The sequence below is a fragment of the Hyaena hyaena genome, unplaced genomic scaffold, assembly GCF_003009895.1.
Source record: "Hyaena hyaena isolate Hyena2069 unplaced genomic scaffold, ASM300989v1 scaffold_1361, whole genome shotgun sequence".
NCBI classification, from domain to species: domain Eukaryota; kingdom Metazoa; phylum Chordata; class Mammalia; order Carnivora; family Hyaenidae; genus Hyaena; species Hyaena hyaena.
Genome location: NW_024081996.1, coordinates 251,297 through 273,765, shown reverse-complemented (window position 1 = coordinate 273,765; position 22,469 = coordinate 251,297). Strand labels below are relative to the sequence as shown.

At 36.8% G+C, this 22,469-nt stretch overlaps 1 long non-coding RNA gene across 1 annotated transcript; it reads right to left on the bottom strand.

Moving 5' to 3' along the window:
• Positions 1–2,362: 2,362 nt before the first annotated feature.
• On the bottom strand, positions 2,363–21,744 carry LOC120225272. Its single transcript, XR_005526776.1, has 3 exons — positions 21,620–21,744; positions 21,400–21,529; positions 2,363–3,251 (listed from the first exon to the last, which is right to left on the bottom strand). It is a non-coding gene; the product is annotated as an uncharacterized LOC120225272 (long non-coding RNA).
• Positions 21,745–22,469: the final 725 nt, after the last annotated feature.

Below are 22,469 nucleotides of genomic sequence, written 5' to 3'. Positions count from 1 at the left end.
TATAACATCAGTCATTATTTGAGAAAGGCAGCAAACAATTCCATAACAAAGTAATGTATTTTTAACAAATAGAGTTGAAATAAATCGATATCCTAATATGAAAAAATAAAACAACCCTACCTTATTCAATATACAAAAAGCAATTCAACTTAGACCATGCACCTAATCATAAAAAGAACCAAAAAGCTTCTAGAAAGTACATGGGAGAATATCTTCATAGGCAAAGAATATTTTAAACAACAATAACCACACACACGCACAAAAAGACAAGTTGGACTTCTAGCAAAATTTTAAATTTCTGTTCATCAAAAATTACTGTAAGGAAAATGGACAAGCAAATAAAAAGAATGAAATCTTGCCATTTGTGACAACATACATAAACACAGAGGATATTATATCAAGTGAAATAAGCCAGAGAAAGACAAATACCATAGGTTTTACTTACATCTGAAATGTAAAAAAACAAAACAAATTAACAAGGAAAACAAAACAGTAACAGAATCATAAATACAGAAAACAAACTGGTGGTTACCAGGGTGGTGAGAGGGATGGGTGAAATAGGTAAAGAGGATTAAGAAGTACAAACTTCCAGTTATAACATAAATATATCACAAGGGCATAAAATACAGCATTGGAAATATAGTCAATAATGTAATTACTTTGAGGTAACCTATGGTAACTAGATTTATTGTGGTAATCATTTTGTAATGTACATAAATGTCAAATCACTATGTTGTATACCTGAAACTAACATAATATTGCATGACAGCTATACTTCAATTTAAAAAAATAGTAAAAAAATTGGGGTGCCTTGGTGGCTAAGTTGCTTAAGCGTCTGACTCTTGGTTTCAGCCCAGGTAATGATCTCACAGTTCATGGGCTCGAGCCCCATGTTAGGCTGTGTGCTGAAAGCATGGAGGCCACTGGGACTCTCTCTCTCCCTCTTTCTCTGACCCTCCCTGCTTGCATACTCTCACTCTCTCCGGCGGAACAAAGAAACATTAAACAATAACAACAACAGCACTTAAAAAAAAAAGGAGAAGAAAATGAACAGGCAAACCATAGTTTAGAGAAAAAAATACTTACAAGACATATCTGACAAAAGATACAAATATAGAGCACATAAAGACCTGTTTTGAATCAGTAATGAAAAACAAAAAACTAGGCAAAATCCTTAAGCTCTTACTTATAAGACAAGGTAAACAAATGGCAATTAGACCCTGAAATGGTGCTTAACATCATTAGTCATCAGGGAATGAACAGTAAAACCTAAGGGAGGTACCATTCCACATCCTCTAGAATGGCTAAAATAAAATCACAACATCAAATTTGGTGAGAATATGAAGCGATCAGAACTCTCACATGTTGCTATTGGTGGAAATGGAAAATGAAAAAAAATTTCTTCTTCTTATAAAGTTAAACATGAGCAGAAGTCTCAATCCTAGATATTTACTGAAGAGATTTGAAAACGTATATCTAAAGAAATCCTTGTTTGAGGATGTGCAAAGGACATTCATTCATAATAGCCAAAAGTGAAAAGAATCCAGATATTCATCAATATGAGACAGGAAAATAAAGTATGGTCTATTAATATGGTGGAATATAACTAATCAATTAAAAAAACAGTACAACATGGAAAAATGTCAAAAAGATAGTATGTTGAGTGAAAGAAGCTCTACACAAAAGAGCAGAGAAGATGTGTTGATAATTATATGAAGTTCAAGAACATCGAAAGTACAGCAGTGCTCTCTTATTTGCGGTTTCACTTTCCACAGTTTTAATTACCCAGTCAGCCATGGTCTGAAGCAGGTGATCCTCCTGATACACAGTGAGACGGTCCGTAGTAGCCTGATGCTGGGTCACAGCACCTACATCACTCATCTCACTTTGTCATCACTACGTAGGCATTTTTATCATCTCATCGCAAGAAGAAGGATAAACACAGATCAGCAAGATACTTTGAGAGAGACCACATTCAGATAACTTTTATTAGAGTATCTCTCTATCATTGTTCCATTGTATTTTTCACTATTGTTAATCTCTTAGTGTGACTTAAAAATTAACTTTATCATAGGTATGTACGCACAGGAAAAACATAGTGTATAGAGGATTCCATCCAATTTGTGGTTTCAGGCAACCACTGAGGCGCCCTGGAACATGGTCCCTATTGATACGAAGGATGACTGCAACAGAAATTAGAAATAGTTCCTTGGGGCGTCTGGGTGGCTCAGTCAGCGGAGCATCCAACTCTTCGCCTCAGGTCAGCTCATGATCCCAGTTTTGGGGCTAGAGACCCATATTGTCCGCCACACTGAGCATGGAGCCTGCTTGGGTTTCTCTCGCTCTCTCTCTCTCTCTCTCCCTCCCTCCCTCTTTGTCTCTCCCTCAAATAAAATAAATAGAATAAAAAATAGTTCTCCTGGGATTCTGAGAGGTGCAAACCGACAGCTAAGGGACACATGGCAACTCTCTGGAATAATGGAAACATTCTACATGTCTTTTGAGATGATGATTACATGATTATAGGCAATTGTCAAAACACATTGAATAGCAACAAATCCATAAGGTAATTATATATAAATATCTGTACTTAAAAAGTATTATATGTACGATATATAAAGAAAAATAATACATATTTCATTGGTCTTTATATAAAGTTCTTAACAGAGCTCTAGACACATGATAAGTCAGAGCGTAGCACAGGGGCTGACAAAATAACCAAAATATTTTATTATGATGTTATCTTAAAAATAGTGCCTCATTCAAGGAACTGAGCTTCTATATGTAATTTTTTAAAAAAATCTAAATGGAGGGACAGAATCCTAGCTGCAATCCTTCCCAACACTACCATCCACATTCTCTTAAAACAGAGATCATTACCCCTGTCTTGTGCATAACATCTTGGGAAGTAGAAACGAAAATTCAAAGTTAAGTGTGTTATGAACACTTCAAAGGCCTAGAGAAACGCTTGGAATCATTCAGACTAACACACACAACCTGGCATCGATGAAGCACCTGTGACTTTGTTTCCTTCCATGCTGCACCAGTTGTGAAAGTTCTGAAGAAGCAGAAGTTAAAGCATCTTCTTTCAAAGATACAACTGAGCTTGGGATCCAACCAAACATGCTTTATCTGGGAATAGATGTCTTCAACTTGTTTCTCGAATCAGTAAGGCAAGCTGCTGAGAGAAATATAAGCTCACTTGGCCTCGTGACTGTACAGCGAAGTTCAGTCTCAACCGGAGAGAGAACCTGGAGGAGCAAACAGATGAATCAGGATTTCTGATTGTTCAAGGCGAAGACCCTCCACTGAGGATGCTTAAAGAAATTACATTTTTTTGGTGTGAACTTGCCCCTTTCCAGTGTTATTACATTCCTTATCCTTGGTGAGTATTAGAGCCCCAACATGTTCAGTTTTTATGGTTTGGGTCATTTGTTCAGCTTCTTTGGTTGGGTCATTAATATATAATACAGATTAACCCCCCTTGCTTTATTTTTCTTTAATCAATCAAGAAAAAGTAATACCTTTGTGTATTTTCAACTGCCATTGATTTAATACAATTCTTAAATATATAAAGATCCTTAGGAAGAATAATGCTGATAAGCTGTATTATAGACATCATCACAAGCTCTGTTCTCTAACAGAGCTTTCCACAAAGAATGTCCTGGAAAAAAAACCAGTTCTGTATAAAGTTTTGTGGGAATACAAGTTAGGGACATGTTGCACTCCTCAACCTCTCTATTCATAAGGAAGACATGCATAAATACGACATGTTGGTACAGGTCCTTTAACAAAGGACTTTGGGGTGCCTAGGTGGCTCAGTCAGTTAAGCATCTAATTCTTGGTTTTGGCTCAGGTCACGATCTCACAGTTTATGATTCAGAGCCCACTTCGAACTCCACACTAAGGTATGGAGCTTGCTTAGGATTCTCTCTCTCTCTCTTTCTCTCTCTCTGCCCCTCCTCTGCTCACACACACACTGTGTCTCAAAATAAACAAATGGACATTTTTTAAAAAAAGGACTTCAGATCATTTGAACATGGAAATTTCTTAAATAAAACATTCGTTAAATATGGAGAAAATACTGAATTATTTCACGTGGACCTGGATCTGTGATACTTTGTGCAACTCTGTGAATAATGATCCTGAAGCTTTCATGTAAAGAGAAAACTTGGAAGTTGAGTTCAAAGTTCCATCACAAATTTCACTATTCATTTTGTAGAAACAACTAATTCATCATTTGATGCTAACTTTCCTGGAGTTTATTTCCCGGGGCAGAAAATAAAAAAAGATAGAGCAAGAATAGAAACAGAGGCAAACACTTGACAGCTCTCATTTGGGACTTAGAAGTATTTGGGCTTCGATGAGTTACATCGTCAACAATGAAGTGAAGGTTATGTTTGGAGACCAAAAGTAGCTTCCTGCATCTGAACACTCATTAGCCTTGGAGGAAGAAAATGTGGGTTTTCTCTAAGCTTTGTATGACTTTGAGCAATAAGGTTTACCTTTTTTTTTTTTTTAATTTAGATTCCCATCTGCAAAATACAGATGATAGACTCTGCCCTAGCAATTTAGGTCTGCAGTAGGGATAATATCCAACATAAAGGGTGCATTTAAATTTGTTTAGAAAAATCCAGAACACTGTCAAACGTGAAGAATGATTAAGGTATAAATTTCAAAGGCAGAGAGGTTGGACATATTGTCAAGAAAGAAGGTCAGAGACCAGGAGTGACTGGCAATTTTCCCAGGAAGTATATAATTGTTGTTCCTTTTCTATCATGGGCTTTCTCTTAACCCTTTGGGAGTGTGGCAGAGATGTTTGGCTTAGAGGCTGACAAAATGGCCAACAGCTGAAAAATGCACTCTTTCACTTCTTTTCAGGATTAAAACAATCAAAGAAGCATCCCTGACCTTCTGGGATTGCTAAAAAATTCAGCAGAGAGAAGGATAAGTGAATCACAAAGATTTTCAAAGAATGTGAATTTTTAAGCGAATTAAAGGAATTTATTAGTAAACCTTACCATTCACGTGTGTGAACTTAGAGGCACTTTGCTATTTCCAACAAATACATGTTATATTGCTGCACATATGTAACTTGGATATCATCTCTCTGACTATCTCAAACCTTTTATCATAATGAGGAGAAAATTCTTAGTGACATTTGAATTCAAAAGCCTCATAAGTTCATTGTAACCACACTGAGGTCTAGAGAGCTTACATTTTTCCTCATCCTTTCTTACTCAAATTCCGGTCTTTATCTAGATCATTCATCTCTCTTCTAGGCCTTGATCTTTAACCCCCAAATACTACTTCCATGGAATGTGAGCCTCAATTGAAAGGTTTGTGCAGTAAAAGAATTAAATTGAGTTACTTCATGGCAGATAAGTTTAAATGTTATATGTAGACATTCTGGCTTCAGACATTTCCCTGAAAATGTTCACCTCCTTAGAAAATTTCCATGGGTTCTTTCTCTTCTCTGGACCACTATGAACCCTGGCTCTTTTCTTCTGCCCCAACGGTCCCCCAGTTATGAAGTAAATAATTTACACTTTAGCATTAATGAAAATAACATTTTACTATGATTTAAGATGAAGATTACAGGCAAGAAGAAAGTGCAGTTTAAATATTAACTTGATTCTTCTCTCTCAAAAGAAGGTAATGGAGAGATGAGAGCCTGAAGGAACGTATGATTGTCTTTACCTTCCAAAGCTTATGATTGAGCTAAGAGTGTAAAACCACTAAGGGTAAAATCCTGTAGGAAATGGCCTTTTGTTAGTTGAAAAACTCTTTTTATTTGGTGAGGAGGGAAGTAAAATTAAGTCTTGATATGATTTTATATAGAGAGGGAAGGACTGGACTTCTTTGTGTAATAAGGTAGAAAAGGTGTCCTATTTTGTCAAGCTGAGTGCTGGGTAAACTTGTATTCACTTTATTATTCATAAATATATCTGTATGCACATTATATTTTGATTTCTAGAACAATCCATTAAAAAAACTGAGCCATTTTTTTCCCAAACATAAATATATATAATATTTAAATTATTTTAAAATGTTATGTTAATATCTATTTAAATAAATATAAGTATACATATATTTATATTTTTTGTTGACTCGAAACAGCAGAAAAGCTTCACATCTTAGTGGACGCTGGCCTGCATTGAGGAGTAAAGAGGACTTGAGTTCTAGTACAGACTCTTAAGATATTGTGACCTTGAGAAAGGCATATCTCTGAAATTTACCTGTGAAGCAGGGATTATATTTGCAAAGTGAGAGGTTCACCAAATCCACATTCTTATTTTATAGCTAAAGGAATTGAAGGCCAGATTGATTAAATACCTTGATCGAGGACACAGATGTTCTGATCACAAAGCCTCAGGTGGAGTCCGGGGCCCAAGCTTCCAATGGTCTAGCCACCGAATAGACTTAAGAGAAGCACCTGCTTGGTCTACCTACCAGAGCTTTGTGGAGTCCAATGCGAATGAAATGTAAAAACACCTCAAGGATGATGGCTCCGTGGTTCTGAGGGCAGAGTTGTTACATCTTGCCTAAGTGAAGAGTTGTAACTATTGGCCTAAGATGGGCTTGCTTCCTCGATGTACTTGTTTCTTTTTTCTGACATTTCCCCCCTTCTATTTTTGTAATTAAATCAATATTAACACTGGTTTGTTTCAGAGCTGAAGCAAGTTAGTCACATTTCTCTGGTCAACACTGCCATCTGGTGGACACCTAAAAAAAATCTCTGCATTTGCTTCTAATTGAACGTTCTGGGACCTTGGAGGTCTTCAAGTATCAGGCAGCCAAGTGCAAGTTGCAATTTTAAACAATAGTAGAAAGATTCGGTCCTTACCGAGGTGTGGGAGTTCAAGAAACTTTATAAAAAGGATTATAAATTAAGCTTTAGTAATATCAAGAGAGCTCTCAAGAAGCTAGAAATCACCCAAGGAAGTAATTTTTTAATAGACGGCACTGATCTCCCTGATAGCTCACATACCCCCTAAGATGGTACTTCTGATTTGTATCATAAATAAATTAAAAGCATATTTTATCCTTTTCTTCCCCTTTACTCTTGTCACTACTGAAGCAAATAGCCAAAGGAGGGGCAACTTTGAGAAAATAAAAACAGAACAAAACAGCAGCAGCAACAATAACCAAAAGAAATCCCTGTTAATGTATAGTTTTGAGGTTCAAAAAGCCCAAATGCTGTGGCAGTAAAGAGGATTCAGACACAAATGTGAAAGAATGATCCAGACCCAGGCAGGGAAAGCCCGAGTGGGCAGTCAGGGATAGGGCTGTCGGGAAACTCGGAAAGGGTAGAGCAGCTAAGGGCGATGAGTTCATCAGGTTCACAGGCTCCTTGTGTCATAGCTTCCAGAAACACAGGCTCAGTCAGGGAGCAACCTCCTCATGTCTCAGCAGACGACGCGGCAGAGAGTTTTGTGCAGATTCTCTCGCACTCGAAAGTAAGGAAGTAGATTTTTCCTGTACCAACAGAAGCACACCAGACCACGCTCTTGAAAGGTCTGGAAAAGCAGAGCCATGAGGACAATGACCGTGGCTGTCCCAGTCATGGACTGATGACATCAAAGATGAGGTCATCCCTCCTTTCCACCTCCCTACCACAATGGTACTAAATAAACTGTGGTGGTGACTTTTATGTGTCAGCTTGGCTGGGTCACAGTACCAGGATATTTGCTTAAACATTATTCTAGACATTTCCCTGAAGGTGTGTTTTAGATGAAATTAACATTTAAGTCAGGAAACTTTGGGCAAAGCAGATTATCTTCCATAATGTGGGTGGGCCTCCTTCAAATCAATTGAAGGCCTTAAAAGAAAAAGACTAAAGTTCTCAGAAGAAAGGGAATTCTGCCAACAGACTTTTTTCAAGATGCAAACTATACTGTGTCTTGGGTCTCCATCCTGCCAGCCTACTCTGCAGATTTTGAACTTGCACTTCCATAATCATATAAGCCAATTTCCAAAAATAAACATCTATGTATAGAGATAGATAGATACATACATATATATATGTACACACACACACACACACACACTCACACACACACATCCTATTGTCCTATTAGTTATGGATTTTTCTTTTGTTTTGTTTTGTTTTGTTTTGTTTTGTTTGAGAGAGAGAGATTGTGAGTGAGGGACGGGGCAAAAGGAGAGAGAGAGAGATAGCATCTCAGGCAGGCTCCATGCACACCACCGAGCTCAAATTGGTGCTCGATCCCTCAATCCTGGGATCATGACCTGAACCAAAATCAAGAGTTGGACAGTCAACTGACTGAGTCACCCAGGTGCCCCTGGTTCTGTTTCTTTGAGGAACCCTGACTAATGCATAGGCTCCCAGAGATCAGACACAACTCAGGATAAACTATACATATACGATAGGGGAAAGAGACTAATTGATAGTAAGATCCTGTTACTCCTGGTGGAATGGAAGATTAAATTAGGATTAAGTTGTTATACAGGAAAGAAAATGCATAGATTTGTTTATACCTGAGGTGAAGGTCTGCTGCATCGATGAGAGGAGAGTCACAGAGGAGATGTGCTTTTTATGCTTGCCTAAGTGAATCCAGGCTGGGACTGTCAAATGCTGGGTATTTTTGCTCTTCTGTAGCACCGACATATTAGATTCCTCAGCAGTATTGTTTGCAAAAACTATTTAATTTTTTAAATATTTATTTATTTTTAAGAGAGAGAGAGACGGAGTGCAAATGGGGGAGGGGCTGAGAGAGAGGGAGACAGAATCCGAAATAGGTTCCAGGCTCTGAGCTGTTAGCACAGAGCGTGGCTCGGGGCTTGAACCCAGGAACCGTGAGATCATGACCTGAGCTAAAGTCGACCGTTTCTGTTTTAGCTCTGTTTTTGTTAATGAGGGATAAGTTAGTTCTAACTTTGATGTGAAAGTTCTCATTTGAGAAGTTGCCTTATTTTTCCCACATGGCTGTTGACTCATATTAGAACAAATAATATTTTGCCAACAATTTTTAATTCAATCTGTGCTTTATTTTTAGACTTGACATTATAAAAATCTTGCTAGCTTTGCTTTGACTTGTTTGTTACCGTTTTTTTCCTAATCAATTTTTGACACAACTCAGGAAATTTTTTCCAAAGTAAAATGTTTTCAATTTATCTTACAAATATTCTTTCACTGATAATTAAAAGACATTTACCCCAAATGCATGTTGAATTGATATGTGGGTCATGTGCCTCTCAGAGAATAGCTTATATTAGCTTTTAAAACAGAAGACATCTATATCAGCAACATATAGCCCATGAGAGATCTACTGTCATTTTGATATAATGCACCTGTTTACCACATCTATCTGGGAATTAACAAAGTGAATAGATTTGGCCCGTGGACCATCTGAGCAGTGAGTTACCTGAAGAAACAGGTCAACAGCAAAACCCGAGCCACTTTGACAAAAGTCACAACCTGGAGTAAGGGAGGTTGTAAAGGGTCTCAGGAATGTGTCTGCCAGAGATCATGTAATACATCTTAACACTTCAGAAGTATTCGAGGGGATCCTTTTGAGGTATTTTACTAGAGGAAACTTTAGAAAACATTTTTCCTTTCATCTACTGAGAAAGGTGACAAGATAATATATTATCTCAGAGGTTGAATAACATAAAATTTTAAAGCATTTTCATTTGCTTTGTACTTATACGCATCTATCCTGATATCCAAAAATCTTTAGAATATAGGGACGCCTGCGTGGCTCAGTTGGTTGGACCTCTGACTTCAACTTAGGTCATGATCTCACAGTCCGTGAGTTCAAGCCCTGCATCAGGCTTTGTGCTGACAGCTCAGAGCCTGGAACCTGCTTCAGATTCTGTGTCTCCCTTTCTCTCTGTCCCTCCCCTGCTCACACACTGTCTCTCTCTCTCAAATATACATAAAGATTAAATTTTTTTTAATCTTGAGAGTATGTTCCTCAAATAAATAAACAAACAAATAAATAAATAAGTAATGACCTTAGCTTAAAAAGAAATGAAGATAATCTACCTCCATCTATATCTACAAAAATAATAACTTTAGGTTTGACATCTGTATGAAATAAGTGCCCAGTAATGAAATATGCAATGAAAACAAGTGGGTATTTATAATATGTTAATGGTTTTATTGTTTTACATTTTCAGAAAGCTATTTTAGTCTTCTTTTTAGTTATCTTTGTGCTCTTTCACTTCTTTGAGGTCTAGAGCATTTCATTTCCATCACTGGGTATGCCACAGAAGCTCACTGATCCCTACCCCAGCCTGTCCTCTATTAAGGGTCAAAGCAATTTTCATCGGGTGTCTCTTCCCACTGAGAGTGGCTTAGAAGTTAAGTCCTACTATTGCAGTCCGGTTTGAGGAACTCTCCTCTCAACAATGCAAATTGTCTTTCCTCGATGCCCAATACAAAAGTGATGACCAAACCACCTAGTCTCAAAATATAACCCATGTTTTGCTGTACTTTAACAGAAAGGATGTATTCAGGAAGATACCATATACCACTATAGGGAGTGTCTGCTGTCATGTCTGGTAGGTTGTGTATTTTTTTTCCTCTCATTGGTAATGTGCAGCCATATGAACACTTTGTTTCTGTTTTGGTTGGTTTTTTTTCCCCATCATCCTTAAGTGGCATCAAAGAACTTGCCAAAGCCAGGTCTCCATGGCCCTTTGCTGAACTCTTTAATGGTAATTGTTTCAGCTATATAAATGTTCAACACAAGATCAATTCATTTAAAGACTCACTCATATTATTAGCCAAGGGTTATCTTCATCTAGAGAATAGATAACAAAGTGAAGAAAGACAAGCTTCGACTGTAAACTAACTCATTAGTTACAATCTAATGTAACTGAGACCCAGACAGGCCAGCACAAAAGGGGGCCTGCTTTCTCGCTAGGAAAGGGATGGAAAGACTTTACAACCTTCTCAGCCTATATCTTCAATGACTATCTGAGAGCCATTGAAGAAGAGGAAAGAAAGAATTGGTTTAAAATAAGTAACATTTAGAAAGTCTGAGCCTGTCTTCACGTATCTTTCATATTACTCTGGCTCTTAAGGTAACATGTCTTCCATTCCTACCCCCTTATCCTAAGGCAAGCCAGGAGGATTAATACAGATTGGAAGTCCTCCCCTTCACCTCTAGCACGCAGAGGAGGACTCATCAGGGACAGAAGGGATGGGGCAGAACTTCTTCGCCAGTCGCTTCCCTTCAGCTGCCCCTAAGAATAACCCCACACTAAGAAGGAAAGTCCTTTGTTGGATATATGAAGGAATAAGGGAAGAAAGCATTTTCAGATTTGAGAACTGAGCTCAGGTTCTGTGATGTGCATTCAGGCATTAGCACACCATTCTGAAGAGAAAACACTAAGACCAGATCAACTTAGTAAAGTTGAACTTCAGGCACCTCTCAGGGTGCTTACACTGAACTTGCTGTAATTGTCTAGATGTGCTTGCCAATTTGGAAGTAGAGCTGTGTGTCCAGTGCAGTTTGGGGCATCATTTTACCAATAGAAACAGCTATTAACATATGTTTTGTAAGGGCACAACTGTGACTGTGTAACCCACACTAAAATCAGAAACTGAATAATTTAAATTAATTAACCTCATTACATGATAAACACCGTTCAAGGAGCTGAGAAGGATGCAAAGAAAATATGAGTGAGGATCTGTTCTTCAGAAGAGTAAAATCCTTAAGGAAATGAGCGAAATGTTCCAAAATAGGTAAAGTGAATAATTCCACAACGCTACTGTGGGGTTGAGGTAACAGTACTGAGGGCATGGGTGCATCTGGAAATTCAATGGTAGAGGAAGTAACAAATCATTCCTAATAGTGCATAAGACATCTTCACGACACAGTCAATTTGGAAACAATTCCTTTTCTGCCAAAAAGCATAAATATACATAAAGTTTCTCACCAGACTTACAGATATGTATTGCATATATTTTAAGAAAGCACACTGAGAGAGGATGAGACTTATTTAATTTTTTTTTAAATCAGCCAAGATACATATGTAACAGCTTCCTCAATGGGAATTTGTGTCTCAGATAATGGTTTTTTTCTGGGGGTAGGGGGGTGGGTGTCTTAGATATTGCTTTATCATCACTTCATTTATTTATTTTTCTATCATCAATTTATTTATTTTAAGCCTTAGTGCTGCTATTTAAAATTTACTCCCTGCTTTGTGTCTCCAGTATTAGAGTTTTCATTTTTCTGTGGGAGCACATGACTGTTATGGGAAGGGCTGTTAGAGTGACGTCTCGTAAGTATAGGGACAAAAGGTAAGCCTTTGTCTTTGCGGTGGTGTGGCAATGGAGATTTTTTCTCCAGGATCCCCTCAGGTACCGTAGACAATCCCTGAGGCAGATGGGCCCTTGAACCCTCCTGACCCCAAGGCCTGGTTATGGGTCTGAAAGCAGGCTCGGGAACTTTCCTACGGTCAGCATTTGCAGACAGTGGATGTGCTGGCTCGCTGAGTCTCTCTGCTCTCCAGCCACAAAGAAGACTGATTCTTGGACCAGAGTAGACAAACCTGGTGGATCTTGGAGATTTGGGCAGCGGGAAGCCCTCTGGTATTAAAAATTTCTTGTACTTTTAACAATAAAGGAAATAAAGTTTTGTTGCATACTCCAAGCTGGTAAAAGAGAACATACTGGTTATGGTTTAAACATATCAGAGTTGATTGCAGAACAATTTGGAACATGAAATAGTAGTAGTAACTATCATGCATGTGATGCTTGGCTAAAGCAAGTCTGCCTTCTAAATTTTTTATATTTGCCTCTGAATATATGCCTGGGGAAATTTCTGAAAGCCAGTCACTAAGATATTAAATCCAGTTGTGTCTGGGAGGTAGGATATAGGGTGATTTTTACTTCATAGTATTTTGCATTTGAATTTTTTAATCAGTACACACAATTTATGCAAGTAGAAATAAGGCCACTGTAAGTCTATAAAGCAGTTTATTATTAAGTGTAGTATTATGAAAATGAAGAACTCCATATATATAAAGCATAAATATTTCTGTATATGATACATGTGATGAATCTCAGTTGATTGGCCCTACCCTTTATTTATCTATATATATTTACTTAGTCCTCACAACAATAGTATGACATGAAAAAACAAGGCACGAAAGAGACAGAAAGGTTTCATGTGCTTGATGACTGCTTGTCTCTCCCAGGTGACTAGCCTGTCCCTGATCGCTATCTCGCTTGCTATGGATGAAAAGTCAGGAGTCACACCAGGAAATGAAGAAGGGTAGACTAGATGCAGAGCAGAAACCTTAAAATGCCTTAAAATGGATGAAGCTTATCTCTTCCTGTGACTGGCTCCATAACATCGTTAGTTAAAAACAGCATTGTGCTCAGCTAAGAGAAGTTGGCACTATATTTGCACTTCCTTTTTCCCATCAGCTGTGTAAGTTAGGTTTGCAGATATATTCAAAGGTTAGTCTTTGTCATATCCAGGGTTTTGTTTAATTTAGAGGGATAAATAATCAAATGTTGACAGAAATAAGCAATGCTCCATTCAAAAATCTAATCTTTCTGGCCTTGGTTAAAGAAACATCTGGGGAAATTGATGACCATAAAAATTTATATTTATTAATCTAGGGAGAATTCTTTCTAGAGTTGGAATCATAATAGTTATTTGATTTATGCCTGGATAATGGAGACTATTGAATCAGGGAGTCCCCTTATGGTTAACACTCATTAATCATTTTTATAATTAAAAATATATTTCTCAACTCAGTGTACTTTTCATATTTAAAGAATATCTACCAGAATGAACTTTTCCAAATACCCAATATGGGAAGTTATTTCTTTAAGTGACTAAAAATAATAACAAAATATAAATTTTTTAATTAAAAAAAGAATGGTGGAAAGTCCAATACACTAAGCCTCATCATATATATCACATATAGAAGTGTGTATGCCTTATGTATATGGAAATTTTTATTTTCATAATACTAAACATAATAATAAACTGCTTTATAGACTTACAATGGCCTTATTTCCATTTACATAAATTGTGTGTACTCATTAAAAAATTCAAATGCAAAATACTATGAAGTAAAAATCACCCTACATCTTACCTCCCAGACATAACTGAATTTAATATCTTAGTGACTGGCTTTCAGAAATTTCCTCAGGCATACACTCAGAAACAAATCTTGCTCACATAAACACTCACAAAATTTACATACTAATATGCTAGTGTGGAAATAATCGAAGACTACCTAAATGAGACCAAACAGAAGTTATTTATTCAGAGCTTGCAGTAGCAAGGGATTCAATCACCATCACTTGCATTTGACAGAGACTCAAAGGCAGAGATGGGGGGGTAGAATGCCTTGCAGTGGCAAAGAGAAAGTTTCAGATGTGCTCTCCTGGGGGATGAGGACTTGATGATGACTCCATCTGAGGAAGATGAGGGACTTCTAAAAACCCCTTCTGTGGGCTAACTAGAGGGAGGGCATGTCACGTGATTGGTTAGAGGAACATGTTTTGCTTTCTCTGGATGGTTCAGAATTGAAGATGGAGGTAAAAAAGAGACAATCTGGCAGTCATTGACCAAGCCCTCCCTGTTCTGGGCTATTGGCTGCAGAAGTGTAGTTTGGCTTCTCAGCTGGTGGAAGCTTCCTTTGATGAAGTGGTTGATTGTCTATCCCTATACTGAGTTTCTCACTATTCGTGATTTGAATTTAACTTAAAATTTTCTCCTTTAATAATAGGTTCAATCAATACTCCCTGACAACAGTATTATTAATAGCCAAATATTATTTCATTTCATAGATGTGCTATACTTTCATACCTGTCTTAGAGATATGCTATAATATAATATCAGTCCTCTTTTTTTTTTTTACAAATAGTTTATTGTCAAATTAGTTTCCACATAACACTCAGTGCTCATCCCCACAAGTGCCCTCCTCCATGCTCATCCCCCCCTCCCCCCCACATCCATCAGTCCTCAGTTTNAGTCTCTCATGGTTTGCCTCTCTCCCTCTCCCCCACCATTTCTGCCCTTCTTCTCCCCCTTGTTCCTCCGTCAAGTTCCTCCTAATCCTCCTATACGTGCAAACATATGATGTTTGTCCTTCTCTGCCTGACTTATTTCGCTCAGCATAACACCCTCAAGGTCCATCCATGTTGCTACACATTATCAGTCCTCTTTTTAATGTCACTTGAAGAATTTCAAATTGCCTGTATTTTAACAATGATGAAATAAACTTCCTTGAAGATAGTTATAGTTACATTTTTCCAATTATAGTTTAAATATAAATTTTCAGATATTTTCATGTGTGGAATCTGAATATAGAACACTAAGCTGTTCTCTAATTAAAATGCTTATTGACTCCCCATGTGGATGGAAGTGACAGATATCATTAACATTGTCACTAAAAAAGATTGCTAATCCTACAGATGCCAAGTGTTCATTTACTTATGAGGTTGAATATCTCAAGTTTTTGTTGACCATTTGTATTTGTTCTTTTCTCGGTTGTCAGCTCATGTTATTTGCCCATATTTTTATTGGTATACTCTATTTTCCTTTTGATTTATGTGCTATTTTTCACGTCATGAAATTTTTCCAACTTCTCATTAGTCTTTTAATTTTTAAATGGTGTTGTGCTTTGTTTTTACTATGCAAAGTAATTACTCTAATGGTATTTGGAAAATCGCTAAGATTTTATGCCTACATATTACCGGCGATGGCCAGATGGCACTGTTGTCTTTAGAGATAGTGAGGACCATCATTTCTAAAATGCTGACCTTTATTTTTATTGTTGTGATTAAAAAATAAACTCATAAAAAAAAGAGGAGTTTCCAAATCATTCCATAGGGGGTAATCAAATATTTTATTTTAATAATAAATATCCCAATACTTAGGCTATGCTATATCACCTACTTATACAGATTATATATACTTTGATATACTCATCTTCTGACATTTTCTCAATTTAATTTATAATCCTTAACTCATAACTATATAATCCAGGTGAATACTAACCCCTCAGGCTTTCTTTTCCATTCTTGCTGAGAGGATCTTAATTAGCTATTTGACTTATCCAGGTATAGACAGTTGAACAGCCTTCTGTTAATGAGCTCTGAGTGACCAGGGCCAGTGGTTCTTTTTCTAATGGGGAAGTCTCCAGCAGAGTTGGAATGTCCTTATTCTCCATCCACAGTGGGCCCACTCTAAATTTTCTTCAATCTGATAACTAACAACTGCCCCTAAGTGTCAGCAGTTTTAATATTGGCTATAAATTTGAATTATCTATGGAATATACAGAAATTCTTCTGATCTCATTCCATTACCAGAAACACTAATTTAATTGATCTAAAGGGACCCCAGCATCAATACACTTAAAAAAAAACCTCTCCAGGTGATTCAAATGTTCATCCAGTACTAAAACTCATATTAACTCATTTTCCCCTTACCTTTTATTAATATGCCTTATATATTATACAATTTATCTTCCACAACATACTTGCCAATTTAAAATGATTCCAGCATGAGTTAGCTCGCTGACTACATCGACTTTTTAAAATATTTGCTTCTCTTTTGAGTAATTTCAAATATAAAATGAAAATAGCTTACAATGATTAAGCAAAAAAGTCCTCCTTCAATATTCAAGTCATCTAGTAGGACTTGATTAACTCAACATTCACAGTCTTATACTCAGAAAGATTCATAAATATTATTTATAAAAGGGATCCTGGAGATCATCTAATTATATTATTATACTTTATATATACATAGTATATATATTATACTTTATATATATATATATATTTCTGAATCTGAGATCCAGAATTAATAAAGTGATTTTTGATAATGCTGAGTGATCGTTAAGCGTTCGATTTTGGTCTATAACAATTAGTATTATAGTATATCAGTTCTCAAACACAGTATAAGAAATTAGTCCAAAACTTAGCAACAAAACCCACACACATGTACAACTTCATACATGTCATATAGTTTCTTTGGGTCATGAATTCCAGAGTGGCAGGCCTAGTTTATTCTGGCACATGGCACTTCACGAGGTTGCATCAAGATGTTACAGGGGGCTACAGTCATTTGAAGGCTTGACCGGGGCCAGAGGATCTGCTCCCAAGCTCACTCACATGGCTGCTGCCAGATTTCAGTTCCCTGTCAGAAGGATCTTTCTTTCACAGAGCTATTTTAGTATCCTCATGACATGACAGCTGGCGTACCACCAGAACTCATGAGCCAAGAGAATAAAATAGGAGCTAGAACCTATTGATGAAACAGCTTAGAAAGCCATACTCCATCCAATTTACAATTTCCTATTAGTGATACCAGACATTTTTATTCGCTGTAGGAGAGGTGTACACAAGGGCATGAAAGCCAAGAGGTAAGACTCTATTGAAAGCCATCTTGGGAGCTGCTTACCACAGGTACCTTCGCACATCATACAATTTTAGCTCATAAGTAAAGAATAAATTTTAGATCTTTGGTTGTACATTACAATTCAGTTAAGTTTTTACCACCAATAATATATCTTATGTCTTCTAATTCCTTGATATTTTATTATTAAAACAATGTGTCATCTAGTAACAAGTTGAAAAATAGAGCTCAAAAAGTATAGTTCCAATAATCTGCAATGCTTTAACAAAATCAGCTTAGATCTCAATTGATATTTTTGACATTTACCTTAAAAAGATACTTTTTTTCAGAGACCTGAGAATTTTACATTTCAAATTTTTATTTTGTTAACTTAAAAGCATTTTTAAGTTTGTCTCCTCAGAAGACATATGCAGTCTTTTCTATCCACAAAAAGTAAGATTATTTTTCTCAATAAACAGAATACATGATCTATATCAGCATGTCACCTACATCCTAGAGATCAATCAGTTCTCATGTTTGAGGTTGCCATGAACTTTAGAAATGAAGCAGGATGTGTATTAGCAGGGTTTTTTAATGTTAAAAAAAATGTTAACATTTTAAAATTTAGGAGTAAAAACGGGATTTTAGTTAAAATTTAAAGAAAAAAGTGATATTTAAAATCAGTCCTTACTGATGGATAATTTCAAAAAACATGAAATTGACTATACTGATAGAAAGATTCCTTCTTTCTCTTATCTCCCACCACTAAAAATATCTGCTCTATTAAATGTAAGAAATTACATGATGTGAAAGTCTTATTACTTATATAATCACTAATAGCTTATTGAAATAGGACCTTAATAACTACTCTGGCAATTTTAAGGTATATTAAACTACTCAAGTAATTGTAAGCTAATGGTAATACACATTAGTTATTACTAAAAGTAAGGCAGAAGTAAGGACTCTCCAGTTCTGGAGCCAAAATCCACCCTCTGATGAGTTTAACATAGTTTATTATGAGTTTAATAAAGCTTATTCTTTTCACATAATACTAAAATGAAGCATATCTTTAAATGACTTTAATGGAAAAATTCTTGAAAACTCCAGGGTCAGTCTATCTATAGAAGAATGATGCAGGTGTATCTGTCTGTGAGATGTGTCTCAATGCATTTTCATCTGAGTTTCTGAGTCCCTATGAAGCCTTGGCATGCCTCCTTTCATGGGATACTTTCAGCCCTTCATTAGTTACTTAAGTCCATTTCATCCCAAAAAGTGCCTAAAGTAAATAAGTCTGGCATTCATACATAGGGTTTGGATGGATGGATGGATGGATAGATGGATGGGGTGGAGGACTCTCTATGTGAGTGTCTTTAATGAGTTTGCCTCTGTTCTTCTTGGTCTACATTTTCTAGGTCTACCTGTGTCTTTCTGAGTTAAACCATTTATTTTTATGCATCAGTATTATATCTCATCTCATTCCAAAGAAGATTTGAGGCAGCTGCATTACCCTATATGCACAACTTTCTGTATGTCATGTCTCAACCTCTGTATCTCTGCATTTGTCTTTCCCTCTCTTCTTCCCACCTCATTTCAAGATATAAATAACCTTATATATAATCATTGGTTCTTCTTTTTATAACCTTTATTTTAAAAAACTTTATCTCATTATTCATCATATAAACTTCCACATAGTCATATCATCAGTTCTGCCAAGTTTCCAAAAATTTGACTATCCTTTTAGTGACTACAGGGCACTTTAACAGCACCCCCGCCGAGTCTCAAATATATCACAACTAAACTTTGCAGAAGTATGCTTCTTAAATTTCAGATCACAGCTCTGATCTCTCCAAGCTATTCAAAGATCTATTGCTGAAACTGAGGGTAAGTCTATTTCTAAAGCAGACCTCTCAGTGGTGCTGTTGGGTTATGGTTTACCATTACCATTTAATGAGTATAGGGAAAAATGGGTAATCAATACAGTTGCCAGTTAGATTGATCAAAATCCTCTTTTATAAGCTATGGAAATAATATTTCTGAAAATAAAAGATGGAAGGGGTGGGTGGAGAAAGTGGCTAATGTTTTAAAAGACATCTAAGGCTCCAATCTCCTACCCTTACTGAATTAATTGTGTTTATGGGTAGCAGTTTGTGACAGATTAAAGATAGTGGTAAATTTTTTGGCATTTCTTTCATGGAAAAGTACATTCTAAATCTCTTCTCTGTTAATCTGCCTTGGTCTTAATGACTAGCTGGACCACAAGAATGCAATGGAAGTAAAAGGATGAGATTACTGAGGCCAAGGTATAGATAGCTGTTCAGTTTCCTATCTTTTTTGAAATATTGTCTCTGAAAGCCTTGTGCCATCATGTACAAAGCTAGACTAATTTCCCTGAGTCCACCATGTTGGAGAGGCCATGCTCTGGGAAACCATCCCAGCTGAGCCCTGCTTTCAGTCTCCCTACCAAGGTTCAGGACATGTGAATTAAACCATATTGGGACCTCCAGTCTAGCCCATTTTCCAGTTGAATACTAATGAGCAATCTCCATAAATAGATGTGCATAAAATAGAACACTCAGAAAAAAGTCAGGCAGAGGAAGACAGATACCATATGTTTTCACTCATATGTGGAACAGGAGAGGAGAAACTTAACCATGTGGACCATAGGGGAGGGGGAGGGGAAAAATAGTTCAGGATAGGGATGGAGGCAAACCATAAGAGACTCTTAAATAACTGAGAGCAAACTGAGGATCGATGGGGGTGGGGGAGAGGGGGTAATGGGTGATAGGCCTGGAGGAGGGCAATTGTTGGGATGAGCACTGGGTGTTATATGGAAACCAACTTGACAATAAAGTATATTTAAAAAAAATAGAACACTCAGCCAACTAAGCATGCCTAAATTCCTGACACAGACATGAGATACAATACAATGGTTGTTTTAAGCCAACTAAATTTTGTGGTTGTTTATTTTACAGAAGTATGTAGCTATGGCACCTTACTATCCTACATCCTACAGGCTCTCTCAGTCCATAACTTGCAAGTAAAATTTCAAATCCTTTCTTGATTTCCAAACAACACAAACATCCAACAGTCACATCTAATTTTCCTTCCTACGTACAATCCTGCTCCAAGGGTGGGGCAGGGAGGGAGAGAGAATGAAGATGGTTATCAATCCCTGCCATACTTTATGTGTATGACTTTTTTCAATAACAAATTTTATGAAAAATCAACTTGTTTCTACTGAGATATTTGAGAGCTACATTTAACCTATTGATCTCTCTATGCCTATATCTCCTTATGATCAATTCTTGTGGCTTTTGGCCTGTATATTAACTAGATTCCTTCTAGTTATCAAGTAAAAATTCTATACTTAGAAGAAAACTGGAAAATAAATTACTATATTGAGTTTCATACGATATAGACAATAAATATTTGCTTACTGATTGAATCTTTAACACAAAGTTCTCTTTCAGTGAATCTTTACTTATTTTTGTCTGTATTTTTCAGGTGTAGAGCAACAGAACATAAGGATAGTTGTGGTAACTTGTGGGGATGAGCACTGGGTGTTATGGGGAAACTAATTTGACAATAAACTATTTGTAAAAAAAAAAAAAAAAAGGATAGTTGTGATAAATGAAAACAGGAGAGTTCTGCCTTTTTCCACTACCAGAGATATCTCTTTGTTACTGAAACATTATATAATTTCGAGAAAGGAATTCCCCGGAGGTTACTTTTCAAGCATGACTATTTTTGTTTAAATTATAGACAAGAGAAAGAAAAACAGCTAGAGGCATAGCACATTCCATGGGACAAATCTTTTCACATCTAATAAACCCTAATGGAAAATATATGCATTTCCTCAAGAATGTACATGTGTACATATTGTGGAAAAATTATTTTCCACTCAGAGCCTCATATTGCCAGGACACTTTAATAGATACCTCCAGGAGGACCATTCACGTGTATTATTTCATGGAGCTGTGCCCCAGACCGTGGCATTCACACAGACATTAAATGGAGCCCCCTTGGATTGTACAAGCCAGAAGTACTTCCTCCGTACCTTCTCCCCACGTGTATCCTCTTCCATCTATGCCTTCTCATCACCTTCCAAGATAAGTTAATAGTTCTCAGCTTGTGCTCAGAAAAAGTAGTTTCATTCTCTGCTTTGGCAGGCCCTGTTTTGGAGTAGACTGGGATAAATTTTCTTATCAGAAGCACTGGTAGAGTCAATATTTTGGGAAATGCACCTTTCAGTGTAAAGCATTCCAGCTACCATTTACCTAGTGCAGGCTGAGAGTCAGGGGGCTTCCAGAGCTGCTAGCCTTAAGGACCACTTCAGCTGGTTGACATAAGCAAATCCATGATTTCCTTTCTTTTCTTTTCTTCTTCTTTTTTATTTTTTTTTTTGAAGCTTACCTCCAATAAGAAATATTTAATCAAAGGTTATACATGTGGAGGCATTCTTTTGGAGAAAAATAAATACTGAAATCAAGATTCCACATGTTGTTAGTTGGCATCCAAATGTCACCAAAACTGTTATCACTGAATTTACCTGCATTTTATGGCACTTTTCCATCTCAGATTTGATATTAGCAAGAAATATAAATCATCAGAGAACTTAGTTAATATTAAGATAATACATTAGAGGATTCCATTCAGCAAAGCTAAAGCTTGGCTCATAATGAACCTGCCTCTCGGTTATACGATGCCAAAATGAAATGCCAGAAACAGCTACCTTCTATTTCAGGACCGGGAGCCTCCTTCTAACAGTGACTAGTTGGCTGCTGGGAGTGCTTCAAAGTCATCGAACTCTGAACTCGACTTCAAAGTATAAGAAGATGGTGAAGTAGGTGGAAGGTAAGATATCACACAAACACACACACACAAACACACACACACACATACTTGGTTTGTTCTATTGTCCTCTCTCCTTCCTCAGACAACTAAAGTATACACTGAGTGTAATTAAGATCGAAGAATAATATTCACTGATTTTGTCCAGGACACTTTACTAAGCAGTACAATATCCTACAACATCCTAATTTCCTCTAGCTCCACACTAAATTTTATTTATTTTTTAATGTTTATTTATTTTTGAGAAGGAGAGAGACAGAGACAGAGCACAAGTTG